A 20,241-nucleotide genomic window follows, 5' to 3' on the forward strand; every position below is an offset into this window, starting at 1 on the left:
AATTGACAGGTTGCTTTAAACTGACTTTATCTACAGATGGAAGTTCATCTCTTTGATCTGCAGATGAAGAAACAGAAAGATACATAAAGAAACAATGTTTCAACGCCTGAACAATGTTGTTGATAAACATTGCCAGCTGCTTTTTTTTTTTTTTTTTTTTTGACAGCTCCAATTATCGAACTTCTTTAACACATTAACACTTCAGCTGTCAACAGGGGAATCCCACTGACAGCTGAATGAGTCATCGGTTGTTAAGGATGTGGCGGCCCCGCTCCTTAACCACCTCAATACAGGGCACTTAAACCCCTTCCTGCCCAGACCAATTTTCAGCTTTTGGTGCTCTCACACTTTGAATGACTATTACTCAGTCATGCAACACTGTACCCAAATGAAATTTGTGTCCTTTTTTTCACACAAATAGAGCTTTCTTTTGGTGGTATTTAATCACTAATGGGTTTTTTATTTTTTGTGCTATAAATAAAAAAAGACCGTAAATTTTGTGAAAAATTGCCTTTTTCTTTGTTTTTGTCATAAAATTTAGCAAATTAGTAATTTTTCTTCATAAATTTTGGCCACAATTTATACTGCTATATATCTTTGGTAAAAATAACCAAAATTAGTGTATATTATTTGGTCTTTGTGAAAGTTATAGAGTCTACAAACTATGGTGCCAATCACTGAAAATTGAAAACATCTGATCAGGCCTTCAGTACATCAGGTGAATCTCATTTCTTGAGGTACTAACAAGTCAGAAAAGTACAAATACCCCCCAAATGACTCCTTTTTAGAAAGTAGACATTCCAAGGTATTAAGTAAGTAGCATGGTGAGTTTTTTTAAGGTGTAATGTTTTCCCACAATTCTTTGCAAAAGGAAGATTTTTTTTTTTTTTTCAAAATTTTCATATTAACTGGTTATTTCTCTCACAGAGCATATGCATACAACAAATTACACCCCAAAATACATTCTGCTACTCCTCCTGAGTATGGCGATACCACATGTGTGGGACTTTTACACAGCCTGGCCACATACAAAGGCCCAACATTGAAGTAGCACCATCAGGCGATCTACGAGCATAAATTGCACATCTCATTTCTCAACCACCTATTACACTTTTGAAGGCCCTGGAGCACCAGGACAATGGAATTGCCAACAAAATGACCCCATTTTGGAAAGCAAACACCCCAACGTATAATCTATGAGGCATAATGAGTCTTTTGAACGGTTATTTTTTTTCCAGAAGTTTTTGGAAAATGTGGAAAAAAAATAAAAACGCATTTTTTTTACACAAAGTTGTCCATTTTATAAGATATTTCCAACACATAGCAAAAATGACACCTCAAAATACATTCTGCTACTCCCCCTGAGTATGGGGATACCACATGTGTGAGACTTTTACACAGCTTGGCCACATACAGTGGCCCAACATCCAAGTAGCACCATCAGGCGTTCTAGGAGCATACATTACATAGATAATTTCCTGGCAACCTATCATTTTTGAAGGCCCTTCATATTTCTAACACATAGCATGTACATACCAAGAATTACAATCCAAAATAAATTCTATTGCGGAAAGGATTAAAAAAAAAGTATTACCTGTGCTTTTAGTAGTGTCCACAGAAGAGAGCACTGGTCCAGGCAGCAGTCAGGGATGTGCTTAGCGACAGCAATAACTATCCAGGCAGCAGGCAGGAATATTGTCTATAGTCGGCACAGCACAGTCCATAGGAATTGTCCAGGCAGAGACAGCCAGCAAAGCCATAATATTGGTCCTGGTACACTGTTACCTGCAGACACACATTATTGTACCACTCTCCAGCCCTTCATAAACATACTGCCTCTTGCTACAGCGAATTATTTGCATAGTCCAGGTAGCAGGCAGATGTGTGGTCCGTTCATGCGGCAGGCAAAGGCATGATGGCAGTAAGTCAGCAGAAGGCTGAGGGCCGCAATCGGGTAAGACCTGTGCACAGGGGCACAGGGGTAGAGGCTTCGACCCACCCAAATCTCTATGAAGCCTCCGGACTCCAGACCCTAATCCGGAAATTACAAAACCGGGAGAAAACAAAAAAAATTGTTATCTCCATCCGGAAAAACTATTCTGGAGCCCCTCACATATGTGAGACCCCTGTGTACTATAGTAGCAGGGCAACAGATCAGTCAAAGTGGTAGGCAAAAGCATAGTCCATAAAACAAGCCAGGGTCAGTTAACGTGCAAGCAGTCCAAGCGGTAGGCAGAAGAGTAGTCACAAAACAGGCCAGGGTCAGTTCACAAGCAAGCAGTCCAAACGGTGGGCAGAGGCATAGTCAAAACAGGCCAGGGTCAGTTCATGTGGAAGCAGTCCAAACGGTAGGCAGAGGCATAGTCAAAAAGCAGGCCAGGGTCAGTTCACATTGAAGGCAGTGGCATGGTTATTTTGGGGAAGCATGGAAAATGATCAGCGAAAATGGGGAAAATATGGGCTAATAACTTGGGGATGTATGATACAGTTCGAAGCATTCACCAATGCAAAGGCCAGGTTGGGAGGGACACTGGGGACAATGGTAGCTTGTATCTTTTCGAAAACCTCTTCTGCTGCACACACAACATTTTTTTTGCCGTCTTCGGCCTGCTTCCGATGGTGGAATGTTGTACAGGAAGTGGCGTTCATGAAGTCGGCTAACAGCATCAGAACGAGGTAATTCTGGGGGGGGGTCTTTGTGGATAGATGAGGGACGTGACTACTTCTTCTATGAATTTTAGGAAGGAGGCGGGGCTTTCTGTGGATTTTGTGTAGATTATGTAGGAATTGTAAATGGCCAAATGGATTAGATATATTGCTACCTTCTTATACCAGAATCGGGACCTCCTTATTGACAAATAGGGCTGAATCATTTGGTCATTGAAATCCACCCCCCCCATGTAGAGATTATAGTCTTGGACACATGTCGGTTTTTCAATGGGACCTCGTCTTCCCTGAACTACAACTGCAGTGTCATCATGAATGGTGGACATCATGTGCACGTTCCTGTTATCCTTCCACCTCAAGGCCAGCACTTCATTACATCTCAGTGTTGCTCTTTCCCCCTTTTTCAGCCTTTTGTTCACAATGGATTGTAGGAAGCCCTTCCTATTTTTTCTTGAAGTTCCGCAGGCCAGGGTTTTTTCAATATAAAGGTGTCTGAAAAGGGGCAGGCTGGTATAAAAGTTGTCCAGGTATATATGATAGCCTTTTTTTAGAAGTGGGTAAGCCAGGTCCCATACAATTTTTCCAGTTGTGCCCATGTAGGCCGGGCACTCAGGGGGCTGGAGCTGGGAATCTCTTCCCTCATATATGCGGAATGCATATAGATATCCCGTGGCTCTCTCACACAGCTTGTAAAATTTGACTCCATATTTGGCTTTTTTGGTAGGAATATACTGTTTTATTCCTAGCCGGCCTGAAAATGGTACCAGGGACTCATCCACACATATATTCTTCTCGGGGACATAAAGTTCTGCAAATCGTTGGGAAAATGAATTTATTAGTGGGCGAATCTTGTATAGCTTATCGGAATCTGGATGATTGCGGGGAGGGCACTGGGTGTTGTCGTTAAAATGAAAGAATCTCATAATCATCTCATATCGGGACCTGGACATAGCGGCAGAATACATGGGCATATGATGGATGGGGTGGGTGGACCAATAGGTATGTCCTTCATTTTTTTTTGTAAGCCCCATATTTAGGGTGAGGCCCAAAAACAATTTGAACTCCTCCATATTCAAATCTCTCCACTCAAACGGACGGGCATAAGATGATTGGGGGTTGCTGGCAATATACTGCTGGGCATACAAATTTGTCTGGTCCACAATGAACTGCAGCAAAGTGTCGGGCAAAAACAAGTGAAAAAAATTGATCTCTGTAAAATTTTGGGTGTTGGCCTGCACACCTGGCTGTGCTGTGAAAGGGGGAATATTTGGTGATCCCGAGTTGGAAGGCAGCCATGTTGGGTTGGCAAGACCATCTGGCATATAGGTAGCGGCCCTGGCTCTTGGGGGACGTGACACTCCAGTAGTTGGGGGAGTTGAATTTCCTGTGCTGGAACTCAGGTGTGATGTGGCAGCACTGGTACTGGGCATTTGTGCGAGGGGCCTATCTCTGGTGGCAGCACTGGTACTGGGCATTTGTGCGCGGGGCCCATCTCTGGTGGCAGCACTGGTACTGGGCCTTTGTTCCTGGGGCCTATTGCTGGTACTGGGCCTTTCTTCCTGGGGCCTATTTCTGGCGGCAGAGCTGGTACTGGGAATATAATCCCGGTTGCTGGCGGCTTCCTGGGTTCCAGAGTGTCGTGCCCTTTTAGCAGGGACCCATTCTTCATCCGAACCATTGCTACTCTCGATCGGCTCAAATGCCGAACTTGTTTCGAAATCAGAATGGGACTCTGATGAGAGCTCCCCGGTGCTCTCATCAGTCATAGAGAGGATCTGGAACACCTCCTCACTTGTATATCCTCTTTTGGACATGGCTGTGTGGCGGGTAGCTGTGCGACAGGTGACAGATGGGTGGCAGGTGACGGTCACTGATGGGCTGTGCGATGGGTGGCAGGTGACGTTCACTGAGAGGTGATGGTGTGATGGCCGATGGTCACAGATAGTTGACAGGCGATGGTCACTGATGGGTGACAGGTGCACCGCTGATGGTCACTGATGGGTGACAGGGTACAGTCACTGATGGGTGACGGGTGAGAGGGCACGGTCACTGATGGGTGACAGGCCACGGACGGTGACAGGTGATAGTCACAGATTGTTGACAGGCGACGTCACTGATGGGTGACGGGTGCACCGCTGATGGTCACTGGTGGGTGACGGGTGACAGGGCACGGTCACTGGTGGGTGACGGGTGACAGGGCAGGTCACTGATGGGTGACGGGTGACAGGGCAGGTCACTGATGGGTGACGGGTGACAGGGCAGGTCACTGATGGGTGACGGGTGACAGGGCACGGTCACTGGTGGGTGACAGGGCACCGCTGATGGTCACTAATGGCAGTCTCTATGTGACAGGTGCACTTTTTATGGGGTGACTGTTGGGTGACAGATGACAATTGGGGGGGGCGATGGGACAGAAGTGGTGTTGGTGCAGACACTACAAATACAAAGATCTGTAACTCACTGCTCCTGGCTCTTCTCTCCTCACACTGGAAACGGTGTGTGAGGAGAGAAGGGCTAGTAACAGCTAGTGACAGGTCTTTGTTTACACTTAGTGATCGGCTGTGAATGGATCACAGCCGATCACATGGTACACAGTACTGGCCAATGGCTGTAAACTATTGTCGGTGACAGCAGTGTTCCCGGGGAACACGCCGCCACCGACGTGCACGCGCAGCGCGCTCACGATCGCGCGCATGCGCCGTGCAATGCGGGATGTACCATTAGTGATCGGCCGTGACTTCATCACGGCCGATCACGTGGTAAACAGCCATGCGCAGTGGCTGTTCACCCCTGTCGGTGACGAGCAGTGTCTCGGTGACACGCCGCCACCGACAGTACAGGGCTGCGCGCTCACGATCGCGCGCATGCCCTGTTTAAACGGCGGACGTCATATGACGTCCACTCAGAACAATAGGCTTACTGTCCGGCCGTCATATGACGGTGGGCGGTAGGCTAGCGGTTAACAACAGATAATTGCCGTTTTTTTTTTTTTACCTTTCAGCTGTCAGTGGGGGAAATCCACTGACAGCTCAAAGAACCGAGCCTGAAAGTATCGGTTTTAGGTATCGGTGCATTTGAACCAATAACGATATGCGTGCAAATTCTAGGTATCAGCACCAATACCGATACTGGTATCGGTGCAATCCTAATATATACTGTGTATATATAAATATATATATATATATATATATATATATATATATATATATATATATATATATAATATATATACCCTGTTTCCCCGAAAATAAGACCTAGTGTGATTGTCGGTGATGGCTTCAATATAAGCCCTACCCCCCAAATAAGCCCTAGTTAAAGTCCTTGTAGGTCTTATTTTCAGGGTAGGGCTTATTTCCGGGGAAACAGGGTATATATGTCATATGTCACTTCCACCTAGCGGCTTAAAAGGCCAATTTTTTTTTTCTTTTGCTTCTAAGTGTAAATGTGAGATCTGAAGTCTTTCTGACCCCAGATCTCACAATAAAGAGGCCCTGTCATGCTTATTTCTATTACAGGGGATGTTTACGTTCCTTGTAATAGGAATAAAAGTGATCCACAAAAAAAAAGTAATCCAAAAAATTTTTTTTAAATTTCTTTAAAGGGACAGCATAAAAATAAAATATAAATAAGTAAAATAAATAAGAAAATAAATAAATAAAATGAAAACGCCCTGTGCCTCCCTGTTCACGTGCAGAAGTGAACTCATACATAAGTCACGCCCACATATGTAAACGGTGTTCAAATCACGCATGTGAGGTATCGCTTTGACCTCCTCTGTAACGCTAAAACAGGAAACCTGTAAAAATGTTTACAGTGGAGATTTTGAAGTACCGTAGTTTGTCTCCATTCCACGAGCGCGCACATTTTTAAAGCATGACACGTTAGGTATCTATTTTTACGGCGTAACATCATCTTTCACATTATAGAAAAAAAAAAAATTGGACTAACTTTAATGTTTTCTTTTATTCAAAAATGTGTATTTTAAAAAAAAAAAAAATTGCGTTTGTAAGACCGCTGCGCAAATAGGGTGTGACATAAAATTTTGCAATAATCTCCATTTTATTCTCTAGGGTCTCTGCTAAAAAATATATATATATATATACAGTGGCGGCCCATGCATTAAGGGGTGCACGAGCGCCGCCCCCTCTCTCCTGCCACCCCCCTCTAGCACCAATAGATATAGATTCATGCATTGCATGAATCTATCTATGGCCGCCACTGCCACCCCCTATTCAGGCGCCCGGCCCCTTTTCGGGCGCAGGGCGCCCAAATTACAGCGCCAGGGGGGGGTGGTTTTGAATCACCTGATTAGAGCCATAGGCTCTAATAGGCATCAAAAAAACGTGACCTGCGAGCGCTACTCAGGGCTGCATGCGAGCTCGGCGGGACGGGGCGCGTTTAAATATTTTAAATTTTTTTCTTATTTATTTTTATTTTTTATTTTTACACTGTTAAAAAAAAAAAAAATTTGGGTCACTTTTATTCCTATTATAAGGAATGTAAACATCCCTTGTAATAAAAAAAGCATGACAGGACCTCTTATATATGAGATCTGGGGGGTCAAAAAGACATCACATCTCATATTTACACTAAAATGCAAATAAAAAAAATAAATTCAATGTCATTTAAAAAAAAATAAAAAATTCCCCTTGAAGAGCATTGGTCGAAATGTTATGGAACCGAGCGGGGGGCCATCATTCCCTCACTCGGCATCCAGGCAGTGAGGGGAGAGGAACCGATCAGCTCCGCTAAGCGGCGGAGGTGACCGGAGCGCGGCAGGTGGGGGGCCCTCTCCCGCTCCTGATAGAAATGATCTCGCGGTGAATCCGCCTGCAGTGACCACTTTCATCTCAAAGAGGACAGTCCGCCGTTTTTGAAAATACCGGGGTTATGGCAGCGATTTTCTTTTTACAGCGCCTGCATTGGTTACAATCTGAGGAAAAGTGAGAGAATGTTAACCCTTGTGTCTCCAGAACAACGTGCCTGCATTTGAATTTCGGGGTGTGCTTAAAGTGGTGAACTGGCCCTTGAAATTGTCTAAAAAAAACTGCATGTAATAAAAGGAATGTTGAGAAAAAAATGACACAAAGGGGCCCCATCGGGGAAAGTCCACAGTCCATATTCCCATCGCACGCGTTCGTTCCTGGAATGAACCCGTGCACACGATCGGACTTTCCGACAACAAAATCCGTGGATTTTTTTCCGACGGATGTTGGTTCAAACTTGTCTTGCATATACACGGTCACACAAATCTTGTCGGAAATTCCGATCGCCAAGAACGCATCAACACGCACGACGAGCCGAGAAAAATGAAGTTCAACAGCCAGTGCGGCTCTTCTGCTTGATTCCGAGCATGCGTGGAACTTTGTGCGTCGGAATTGTGCACACACGATCGGAATTTACGACAACGGTATCGGAAAATTTGAGATCCAGATCTCAAATTTTGTGTGACGGAAATTCCGATGGAAAATGTCCGATGGAGCCTACACACGGTCGGAATTTCCGACAACACGCTCCGATCGAAAATCCGACCGTGTGTACGGGGCATTAGAGTACAGGGTGCTGTAGCGACATCCAGCTGGATACTGGAACCTATACAATATGTAGACATTCGCCAGCACACCAAGGATCATCAATTTTGTCCAAACTGTTTTTATTCCAGAATGATCACTTCACAAAACGGTGAAGTGCAACGTTTCGGAGCCGCGCAAGACCCCTTCGTCAGGCATTGATGATCCTTGGTGTGCTGGTGAATATCTACATACCATCAGGGAATTTGTTGCAATTGATTGAAATTCAGTAAAATTCCATGTTGAAATTTGGAAGTTCTTATGCCGCGTACACATGAGCGGACTTTACGGCAGACTTTGCCCGGCGGACGGGATTTCGTCGGACAATTCGATCGTGTGTGGGCTCCAGCGGACTTTGTTTTCTCAAAAGTTGGACGGACTTAGATTTGAAACATGTTTTAAATCTATCCGTCGAACTCGAGTCCGGTCGAAAAGTCCGCTCGTCTGCAGGGCCGTCTTTACTATTGATTGGGCCCTGGGCAAAAAAAATTCTTGGGCCCCCCCCATGCAAATTGTCTCTCCGCCCCAACATTCAAAAAAACAAAACAAACACATAAACTTATGTATTGCATTGTATTGTACTTGTACTGTCTGCCCTCATGTTGTAAAGCGCTGCACAAACTGTTGGCGCTATATAAATCCTGTATAATAATAATAATGATGGGGGGGAAGAGATAGAGAAGTCCAGGATGGGGGGGGGGGGAGAGATGGGGGAGTTCAAGATAATGGGGGAAGGGGGGAGATAGGAGTCCAGGATGACACATGGGGATTGGGGGGTGTACTTTGAGGTGTTTGTACTTGCATATCCTCCTCCCTCCCGCAAAGTAACTATCTATTGGTCACTTCTGCACATCACTTTGCTTACCTCTGCTTCCTCATCCACAGCTCACTTCTGTATTCCCTGTCTACCTCTGTCCCCCCCTATACACAGCTCACCTCTGTACACCTCTATCCACGGCTCACCTCTGTACCCCTCTATCCACGGCTCACCTCTGTACCCCTCTATCCACAGCTCACCTCTGTACACCTCTATCCACAGCTCACCTCTGTACCCCTCTATCCACAGCTCACCTCTGTACACCTCTATCCACGGCTCACCTCTGTACCCCTCTATCCACGGCTCACCTCTGTACCCCTCTATCCACAGCTCACCTCTGTACCCCTCTATCCACAGCTCACCTCTGTACCCCTCTATCCACGGCTCACCTCTGTACCCCTCTATCCACAGCTCACCTCTGTACACCTCTATCCACGGCTCACCTCTGTACCCCTCTATCCACGGCTCACCTCTGTACCCCTCTATCCACAGCTCACCTCTGTACACCTCTATCCACGGCTCACCTCTGTACCCCTCTATCCACAGCTCACTTCTGTATCCCCCATCCACCTCTGTACCCCCCCCCCCATGTCCACCTCTATATCTTTCCGTCCACCTTTGTACCCCACATCCACCTCTGTGTTCAGCTCTGTACCCCCATCCACGTTCACTTCTTTATCTTTCCGTCCACCTCTGTACCCCCCCCATGTCCACCTTTGTACCCCCTATCCACCTCTGTAGTACCCCCCATCCATATTCACCTCTGCACCCCCCCACCGCCTCTGTTCACCTCCGTACCCCCATGTCCATCTCTGTACCCCCCATGTCCATCTCTGTACCCACCATGTCCATCTCTGTACCCACCATGTCCACCTCTGTACCCCCCATGTCCATCTCTGTACCCCCCATGTCCATCTCTGTACCCCCCATGTCCACCTCTGTACCCCCCATGTCCATCTCTGTACCCCCCATGTCCACCTCTGTACCCCCCATGTCCATCTCTGTACCCCCCATGTCCATCTCTGTACCCCCCATGTCCATCTCTGTACCCCTTCCACCTCGGTACCCCCATGTCCATCTCTGTACCCCCCCATGTCCACCTCTGTACCCCCCATGTCCATCTCTGTACCCCCCCATGTCCACCTCTGTACCCCCCATGTCCACCTCTGTAACCCCCATGTCCATCTCTGTACCCCCCATGTCCACCTCTGTACCCCCCATGTCCACCTCTGTACCCCCCATGTCCATCTCTGTACCCCTTCCACCTCGGTACCCCCATGTCCATCTCTGTACCCCCCCATGTCCACCTCTGTAACCCCCATGTCCACCTCTGTACCCCCCATGTCCATCTCTGTACCCCCCATGTCCATCTCTGTACCCCCCATGTCCACCTCTGTACCCCCCATGTCCATCTCTGTACCCCCCATGTCCACCTCTGTACCCCCCATGTCCACCTCTGTACCCCCCATGTCCATCTCTGTACCCCCCATGTCCATCTCTGTACCCCTTCCACCTCGGTACCCCCATGTCCATCTCTGTACCCCCCCATGTCCACCTCTGTACCCCCCATGTCCACCTCTGTACCCCCCATGTCCATCTCTGTACCCACCCCATGTCCACCTCTGTACCCCCCATGTCCACCTCTGTAACCCCCATGTCCACCTCTGTAACCCCCATGTCCATGTCCACCCCTGTACCCCCCCATGTCCATCTCTGTACCCCCCCATGTCCATCTCTGTAACCCCCATGTCCACCTCTGTAACCCCCATGTCCATCTCTGTAACCCCCATGTCCACCTCTGTAACCCCCATGTCCATCTCTGTACCCCCCCATGTCCACCTCTGTAACCCCCATGTCCACCTCTGTACCCCCCCCATGTCCATCTCTGTACCCCCCCCCATGTCCACCTCTGTACCCCCCCCATGTCCACCACTGTACCCCCCATGTCCACCACTGTACCCCCCATGTCCACCTCTGTACCCCCCATGTCCATCTCTGTACCCCCCCCCCCATGTCCACCTCTGTACCCCCCATGTCCACCACTGTACCCCCCATGTCCACCTCTGTACCCCCCATGTCCACCTCTGTACCCCCCATGTCCATTTCTGTACCCCCCCCCCCCCATGTCCATCTCTGTACCAGCAATTCTCTGCAGTCTGAACAAATGAATCCTCTTCCCCTTCTCTTCACCTTGTTCTTTCTTACCTGATCACACGGCGGAACACAGTCCCAGCCTATCAGACCCAGCACACAGCCAGAAAACTTCACTCGGCTGTGTGCTACACAGGTCTGCCAGGCGGGGGTGGGGGCGGGAGGAACACAGAGCGCCGCTCTCGCTCTGTCATTGACTAGGGTCCGCAGCTCCTGACAGAGGGAGAAGCGGGACGAGCGGGCTCAAACACATGAAGCCCGCAGCTGTCCCGCTCTCCTGTATAATGAATGTAGCCGCTTGGGAGAGCAGGGGGGATCGGCTCCCCCCGCTACTCCGCAAAAACTGCGGGCAGCGCAGGGCTTAAGTGGCAGCTGCTTTGGGCCCCACAGCAATGACAGGGCCCAGGGCAGCTGCCCCTTTTGCCCTGCGTTAAAGACGGCCCTGCTCGTCTGTATGCTAGGCAAAAAGCCACGCTAGGGCAGCTATTGGCTACTTGCTATGAACTTCCTTGTTTTAGTCCGGTCGTACGTCATCACTTACGAATTCGACGGACTTTGGTGGATTGTGTGTAGGCAAGTCCGTTCATTCGGAAAGTCCGTCATAAAGTCCAGCGTAAAGTCCGCTGAGTGTGTACGCGGTATTAGACTTCCTTTTACTTTTCAGCTTTGCTTGCAGCTCCTAGAACAGGCTTTTAACCCTAGAGGAACCCTTCCTAAAACCAAATCATCAGGGCTCAATAGGAACAAAGCTCCTTACATTCGTCGTCAATAGGAAGAATGTCCCCCTTAAAGTGGTGTTCAGAATACCACCCTTAAAGACAGCTAAAAAGATATTTGGTGTCGTGCTGTTGGCTTTGCCAAGTGGTGCTGAACCTTGAACTCTGTAGACATCATCAAATAGGTGGTTTATCAGCCACAGCTCAAGGAACCCCTAGCAACCTCTGGAGGAACCCCTAGCAACCTCTGGAGGAACCCCAGGGTTCCACGGAACCCCGGTTGAAAATGGCTATCCTATGAGGCGCATGCGCGGGACTCCCGAGAAGACGCTCTGATGGAGAGCTCCGCACCGCTCCGGCCTCTCTCGGTCCCCTGAGCGAACGGTTCAAGCGGGATCAGCCCAAAAAACGTCCCCACGGCTCACCGGACCACCCAGGCACCGATTCACATGCCGAGCGGCACACAGAAAAGCGAGGTGAGCCGCCAGCTAAACTTCAACCTGGCGGCCCCGGACCCGTCCAAGATGGCGACCGCGGCATCCCTGGGAGACAGCATGGAGGATCTGGACCACCCAACCTCCATCCAGCAGCACACAGATATGCTGGCAACACCTGTGAGTCTCTGCTTGCCCCAAGGGATATCCCCTGCTTCCACAGAGTCCCTCCTCAACAGAACACTAGGGGATCTACTACATACCCTCCTGCTGCATTCCCCTTTAGGCCTAGCAGGCCCCCTCCACTCCTCACCCTCACAGCAGCCCCAGACCCAGGATCTGCAACTCATCTTACAAAATTTCTCTGATATGCTGGCCGCAAGCCTGGCTCAAAATGCCACCTAGATTACAGCTATCATTAAGGCTAATTTACAGAGCTTGGGCACTCGCATAGATGCGATTGAGCAGGTAGTTAATAACACGGCTGCTCGCACTAATCAGAACACTGACTGTATCCAGTCATTACAAGACCAATTAGTTTCTGCCTTATCCAAAATAGACGATTTGGAACAGAAGCAGACTTTATTATTTCCGAATACAAGGGATCCCTGAAACAGTAACGGATATACCGAGCACCGTCAAATTGTTTATCAAGGGACTCATACCGGAAATCCAGGGCCATAGACTCAAGCTCAACAGAGCACACAGAGCCCTTCAGCTTCCCCGCCAAGATGGCCATCCCAAGGGACATTGTGGTCAAGCACCATTATTATGGCATTAAGGAGGATGTCATGAGAAAATCCCGTAACATGGACAACCTCTCCTTCCAAGGGCATAAGATCCAAATTTTTGCTGACATTTCACCTGCCACGGTCCAAAAGCGGAGAGCTCTCAAACCGCTGTTGGAAATACTTACCCAAAAGTCCATCAAGTACCGCTGGTCGTTCCCTTTCCACCTTCAGTTTCACTTCAGAGACAAATCATATCACTTCACCAACTTCCAGGAAGGGGAGCGCCTGCTCCTGCAACTAGGACTGATATCCCAGGATCTTGCTCCTCTGCACACGACATCCAACCCGGGCTCTTCCAAGCGACCTCCCCCGGGCAGCCCTTTAACTCCGTTGTGGAACAAGCAATTGCCAAAAAGACTCAGAGACTCTCGCCCTCCGAGATGAACCTCCCTCCGCACTCCTGGACTGGAAATGTTTCTCCCAACTTTTCTCCTGGACTGAGGACCCATCCCTCTCATTTGTGTAGGGGGCTTCCCTACGCAGACCTGCCTTCTGACAATTTGGCCAGGTTTGAACCTGCATTCGGTTAGGCCCCACTAGCCCCCTTAATGGCTAACTGGGACTCCTCTCCGGACTTTACCATACTTTCCCGGCCGGGATGTATACTACCTGATATGGTATACTTTGTAACATAAAAACTACTCTTTTTGAGTACCCTCGCCTCCCCCCCCCCCCCCCATCTGCAGTGATTCCCTTCCTTGCAATATTGGCTTTGGTTCTTTATTATTGCCAACTGTTCCCTTGCATGTTTACCCTTGCTAGTGTCCCATTTCTGAGGCTGATCCCACTCCATTTCATTCCCCCATGGGGGATCCAGACGACTGGAGCGGCCTTGCATGCCACCCTCTCTGTTGTGACACAGAGGGACCCACTCTCCCTCTGGTGACATCAGGCAGGCAACCCACTTTGAGGTTGCACCTTCTCCGGGTTCCCCCGAAACGGGGAACTTGGACTAGGACTAGGAATACTAGTCCGGTATTTTGGTTTTATCTTTTCAGTTTGTTTGGTTGTTTGGTTTTGCACTTAATGTATGCGGTATTCATATACCTTTTTACTCTTAATGTTCTCTTTTTTCCTCTTCCTCTTTTCTCCCTTTCTTTGTCTCTTCCTCCACCTTCTTCTTCTCTTTACCACCCTCTTCTCTTTACCACCCTCTTCAGATTGCCATCTAGCCCACCCCTAAGGCGATATCGGGAATCCATCACTTCACATGAGGAAGTCCACTCTCCGGCGGCAGGGGTAAGCTCCCTTTGCTTTTTTTCGCCCCTTGCTCTTTACGCCCATGGCTGACATGAATATCCAGCTGCTATCGTTAAAGATAGCCTCACATAACACCCAGGGACTCAATTTGCCCTCTAAACGTCGAAAGGCTTTTCAGAGCTACCACGCTAGAGGGCTCGATATTGTTCTACTTCAGGAGACCCATTTTCCTGCCAGCTATACCCCCACCTTTCTCCACCGCAACTTCCCGACCTTTTATCTGGCGAATGCTGATGCCAAAAAAAAGGGAGTAGCCATTCTCCTTTCTAAACGTATACCCTTCGTCCTCACACACACGGTCAAAGACTCAGACGGCAGGTATATACTCATAAAAGGACACATAGAGGGGGTCTTATATTCTATTATTTCTTACTATGCACCTAACCAAGGCCAAGCACGTTTCTTTACCTCCATGCTATCAACCCTGTCCCCTTACCTGGAAGGCAGGGTGATTATAGGGGGGCCAATCCAACATCACCTTTGATCACATGTTGGACAAGTCCTCTCAAGGTAGACCTCGTTTAAAGAAACCACCCAAACAAAGCCTCAGAATAGCCCGTCTTCTGCATGACATGAGTTTGATAGACTCTTGGAGGGAACTAAACCCCACGGCGAAAGACTATACCCATTACTCGGCACCCCACAAAACGTGCGCTAGAATCGATCATATCTTTCTCCCTAACTCGGATATACACATAGTGTCCCAGGCCTCCATACAGGAAGTCCCCTGGTCGGATCACTCATTGGTGATCCTTAAAATCTCTAGCTCCCTCTCGCCCCCTGGGCCACCCCAGTGGCGCCTAAGTAAATCACTGCTGTCCAACCCAGTCCACTGTTCAATCTTAGAAAAAGACATCAGGGAGTTTTTTCTTCTTAATGACACTGGAGATACGACTCCAAGTTTCCTCTGGGGGGCTCATAAAGCTGTTCTGAGGGGGAAAATGATTCAACTGGCATCTATACTCAAAAGAGAAAGGAAAGAGGATGTTGTGAAGCTAGAAAGAGAATTCCAATCCCTCAGCAAATCCCACAAAGCTAACCCATCTCCAGCGACCCTGGCCAAATTAGAAGCCACTCGAGTGGCCCTTACATCCAACGCTGATAAACACCTGAGCTGGGTAAGTGGCAGGTTCTACATACAGGCAGATAAAATTGGCCCCCACTTAGCTGCAAAACTCTCACCCAAAATAAAATCCTTTTCTCTCCCAAAGATCAGATCCCTGTCAGGAACTCTTACCCAGAACCCCCAAAAAATCCTGGAAACATTCCAGGCTTTTTATTCTAAACTCTACTGCACCTAACCCTATAAATTCAGACTCCATAGACTGCTTCCTGAAGAACATTGATATCCCTAAACTTTTGGACTCCCATCGGTCCATCATGGAATCTCCTTTCAGGGTGGAGGAAGTCCGCAAAGTTATAAAGAACCTCAAAACAGACTCTACCCCTGGCCCAGACGGATTTTCCGTACACTATTATAAAGCATTCTCAGAGGTCCTCTCTCCTTGTCTGGTCCGCCCCTTTAACTCCCTTTGCGAGGGATCCCCAGCTGCCAATCTGGCTTACATATCGGTAATCCCCAAACAGGGCGAAGACCCCAGTGAGGTTAGTAATTACAGGCCAAATAATTTGCTGATCAATAATGATTTAAAGATTATGACAAAAATTTTAGCAAACAGATTAGCCTCCTTCATTGCTAATTACATCCATAAGGATCAGGTGGGCTTTATCCCCGGAAGACAGGGGCCGGACCAGATCAGGAGAGCGGTAGATTTAATTTCCCTCATTCAATCCTCATGGGATGGAGGGCCTTCCCAACCTGGATATGTCCTCTCTATAGACCTCCAAAAGGCCTTTGACACTGTCACTTGGCCATACCTTTTCACAATTTTACGAAAATGGGGCTTTGGCCCGGATTTTCTTAGAACCCTATCTTCCCTTTATTCCTCCCCGAAAGCCCACATTAAAATGCAAGGCCACCTTTCCGAACAAATTTCTATCCTAAAAGGCACTAGACAGGGCTGCCCCCTTTCACCTATCCTCTTCACCATAGCGATAGAAACACTAGCCCTAGCCATCAGACAAAACCCGGACATTCATGAAGTGAAATTCGGTCAACGGACTCACAAATGTGCCCTTTTTGCCAACGACGTCCTCCTGTTTGTCACTTCCCCCCTCATTTCCACTCCCAACATCCTCCAATTACTCAATTCATTCGGCTCCATCTTGGGACTTCAGGTCAACATGACCAAATCAATGGCCCTAAATATCTCTACTCCCCAAGACCTTGTAGAGAGACTCAAAACCCACTCTCCCTTCTCCTGGTGCACCTCTTCCCTACCCTACTTAGGTGTATTCCTTTCCGCAATAACAGAACTTCTATACCACCACAATTACCCCTCAATGCCTCAAAAAACTCTCGGACGATCTCTCGCATTGGGCCCTGTATAAAATGTCCTGGCTGGGCAGAATAAACTCGGTCAATATGACCCTACTTCCCAGGATCTTATACCTCTTTCGATCCCTCCCTATACCCATCAAAAAACGTATTCTGGACAAATTGCAGGCTTCGATTATAAGATTAATTTTGGGGGGAAAGGGTCACCGTTTCTCCAAAAAGGTTTTATACAGACCAAAGGAAAAAGGGGGTCTAGGACTACCTAATTTATGGTGGTATTATCAAGCCGCACAACTCTGCCAATTCTCAGTTATTTACTCCAAAGGCCCAAAGCCAGACTGAGTGGACATAGAAAGACAGGCTACTCCCAACCACACTCTGGACTTCCTGGTGTGGAGACCGCAAAAGGACAGACCTCCGATTCTCTCCCCCTCTCTGTCTCACTCAATGGCCTTATGTGATACACTGTATAGAAGACACTCCCTGACCTCCCCATGGCATCCCCTGGCACACATCTTCCACAAACCCCAATTCCCTCCGGGTCTGAACATCAAGGCATTTAGGTGGTGGCTCGATAAGGGCCTCTATAGAATAGGGCAATTTTTCAATAGCTCTGGACCTATTTCACTCAAATATTGCATTTCTAAACTAGACATGCCAGTCTTGGAGACTTTCCGCTACTATCAATTATTACACTTTCTGCGCAGGGTCTGGAAAAGTTCGGACACTCCGCTCTCTGTCACGTCTTATGAACTCTGGTGCTCCTCAGCCATGGGCGTCAGGGGACGGATTTCCCTTATCCACTCAGCTCTAGCTGAGCCCCGGGTGAAAGCGAACTATATGATGCAATAGGAGCGTGATCTGCAACTGGATTGGGACCTGGATACTTGGCACACATGCTTTGCCCGCTCCTACAAGGGCATACTTAACTCTTCCCTTGTGGAGGCAGACCTCAAAGTTATATCCTGCTGGTACCTGGTACCCATCCGTATTACTAAATTTTACCCACAGTCATCACCCCTCTGTTTTAGAGGATGTGGCCACTTAGGCTCCCTCCTCCACACTCTCTGGGAATGTCCCAAAATCAGAGGGTACTGGAACGGAATTTTTAATCTCATACGCAAATCCACCGGTTTCGCAGTCAAACAAGACCCCACCATAGCTCTCCTTAATGACAACATCCCGAAAGTACCTAAATTGACATGATCACTGATCCATTTCATCCTACTAGGCTCCAAGATCACGCTAGCTCATGCCTGGATAAAACCCTCGGTATCCCTTCGCCAAGTCAAACAGAAAATCTCCTGGATAATGGCGCAGGAGAAGATCTCGAGCAGGATTGTAGACACTTCTGAAAAATTTAGACTCATATGGGATCCATGGGCTAGGTTCTTAGGAATCCAATTACTCCCCTAAAACACAGAAATTGCTGTACACCCTCTCGATTCTAGGAGGCCCACGGGCCCCCCTCCCCTCCGTGAGGATTTCTGCTCCCAACTCTTCCCCTATCTTTGCCTTTCTCCCCGCTTTTTTTTTCACCCCTCTTTCCCTTTCCTTTTTCTTTTTCTCTCCTGAAGCCCAATTATAGGTTGTTCGCACATATCGAGCATAACAGACTGTGCAGTTTTTTTTTGTTTGATGTTTTTGTCTTTTCTCTGATTGACAACCCAGCATGTCAGTCTGTACCACTTAAGATTTTGGGGACACTTCCCGTACTAAGCGACATTATTTCTGTTCTTGTTTTTGGTCTTATAATAATACCAGACACTCCAGCAGGTCATTTTCCCACGAAAGGCTGTTTTTGGGTTCAGGATAGGTCCCGGCAGGATCATCCCGATCCCCCGGACCTTCACCCGGATGCCCCGTGCACAGCAGGATCCCATTTGGGGTGCGCGGTCCATTCGGGGGGAGTCCTGATTCCTGTGAATCCTGGCTCCTTTTTTATTTCACCCAGCAGCCTTTTCTTTGATATAGAGTCTGATAATTCACCTTGAAGGTTATCAGCTCTCCCACTTGTATTATGTCCACCCTCGCTTTAGGCCTACTTTTTTCACTATGCCAATGTTAATCACACTGTACTTACCTTATTTTTGGTTTGTTGCCGATTTGATACTTTTGTACTGTTATCAGCTTCAATAAACAGTCTTTAAACTTAAAAAAAAAAAAAAATGGCTGTCCTATAAGTAGTAAAAATGGAATATTCGGGAAATATTCAATGACAGGCTGTTGGTGTAAAATCCGACCCTGTGTACGCTCCATCGGACAATTGTTGTCAGACTTTTGTTGGCTAGCATGTCTTCAAATTTTCCAACAACAAATGGGTGTTGTCAGATTTTCCGAGCGTCTGTACACAAGTCTGTCGGACAAAAGTCCAAAGTACAAACACGCATGCTCGGAAGCAGAAACATTCAGTCTTGTAAACTAGCGCTCGTAATTAACATTCCTGACGTGGCAAATGATGAAATCTCCAAATGCGGCGCACAATTCTCTTCTTCTTTAATGGGATAATAATAAAGGTGCTTTGCTGGTGATACTGATGGAGTTATTGCAAACAAATTTTCAAAGGCTTTTTTTTCTAGTGATATCAAGAATAATATATATACACTTATATACGTGATCCTGCACAGTGCGCCCGCCATGTAGCAGTAAATCTGCTATCAGGCGATCAGCGACTGGTTAACATCATCAGCTCTATGATAACTCCCAGGCAGCAGGCACTCTATCATGGCTCTGGCTGGCTCTGTCACAGTGTGTCACATAACATGGATGCTGGGTGCTGATTTTGTTGTATGACCAATACAGTAAGTTAACCAAATCAGCACCCAGCAGCCATGTTATGTGACACACTGTGACAGAGCCATGATAGAGTGCCTACAGCCTGTGAGTTATGATACCATCCATTATTCCAGAGAGACAGACAAAGCGCAATGTAGTCTATTCACAGACACCCCCAAAGCACACCTGTGTTGAAGCCTTGAAGGCACTGGCAGCCCCACGATCGGATCCACTTCCCCTCCTGCTGCTGGACGCCATCAGCTCAGCTCAGCTGCCTCTCTCTGCCCATTGCTGCCGCCGCCCGCCTCACAGGCTCCCAAGTCTCCCTCTCCGGGTCCCGGCTACTACTGGGTGGGGAGCAGAGGAAGATCACTCTGGCAGGGAAGGCAAGGAGATAAACAGGCAGGCAGCTGGCCGGCACTTGAGCCAATGCAGAAGAACATGCGAGCGGAGCTGAATGGGAATGCGCCCGGAACTGAAGCAATGGTCCCTCCATTCTGACCAGCACATGATCATCAGAAAGGGGCACAGATAATGGAAAAAAATACACCCCCTAAGCTAGTAGGTACGGCAGAGTGGGAGAGTGTAATTCAGAATTTTTTTTTTCTGCACTGACTGACTGTCTTTGAAATTGCCCCAGCCCCTGTTCAAATCCCATCCGG

Source organism: Aquarana catesbeiana, linkage group LG10 (genome assembly GCF_042186555.1).
Source record: "Aquarana catesbeiana isolate 2022-GZ linkage group LG10, ASM4218655v1, whole genome shotgun sequence".
Classification (NCBI taxonomy): domain Eukaryota; kingdom Metazoa; phylum Chordata; class Amphibia; order Anura; family Ranidae; genus Aquarana; species Aquarana catesbeiana.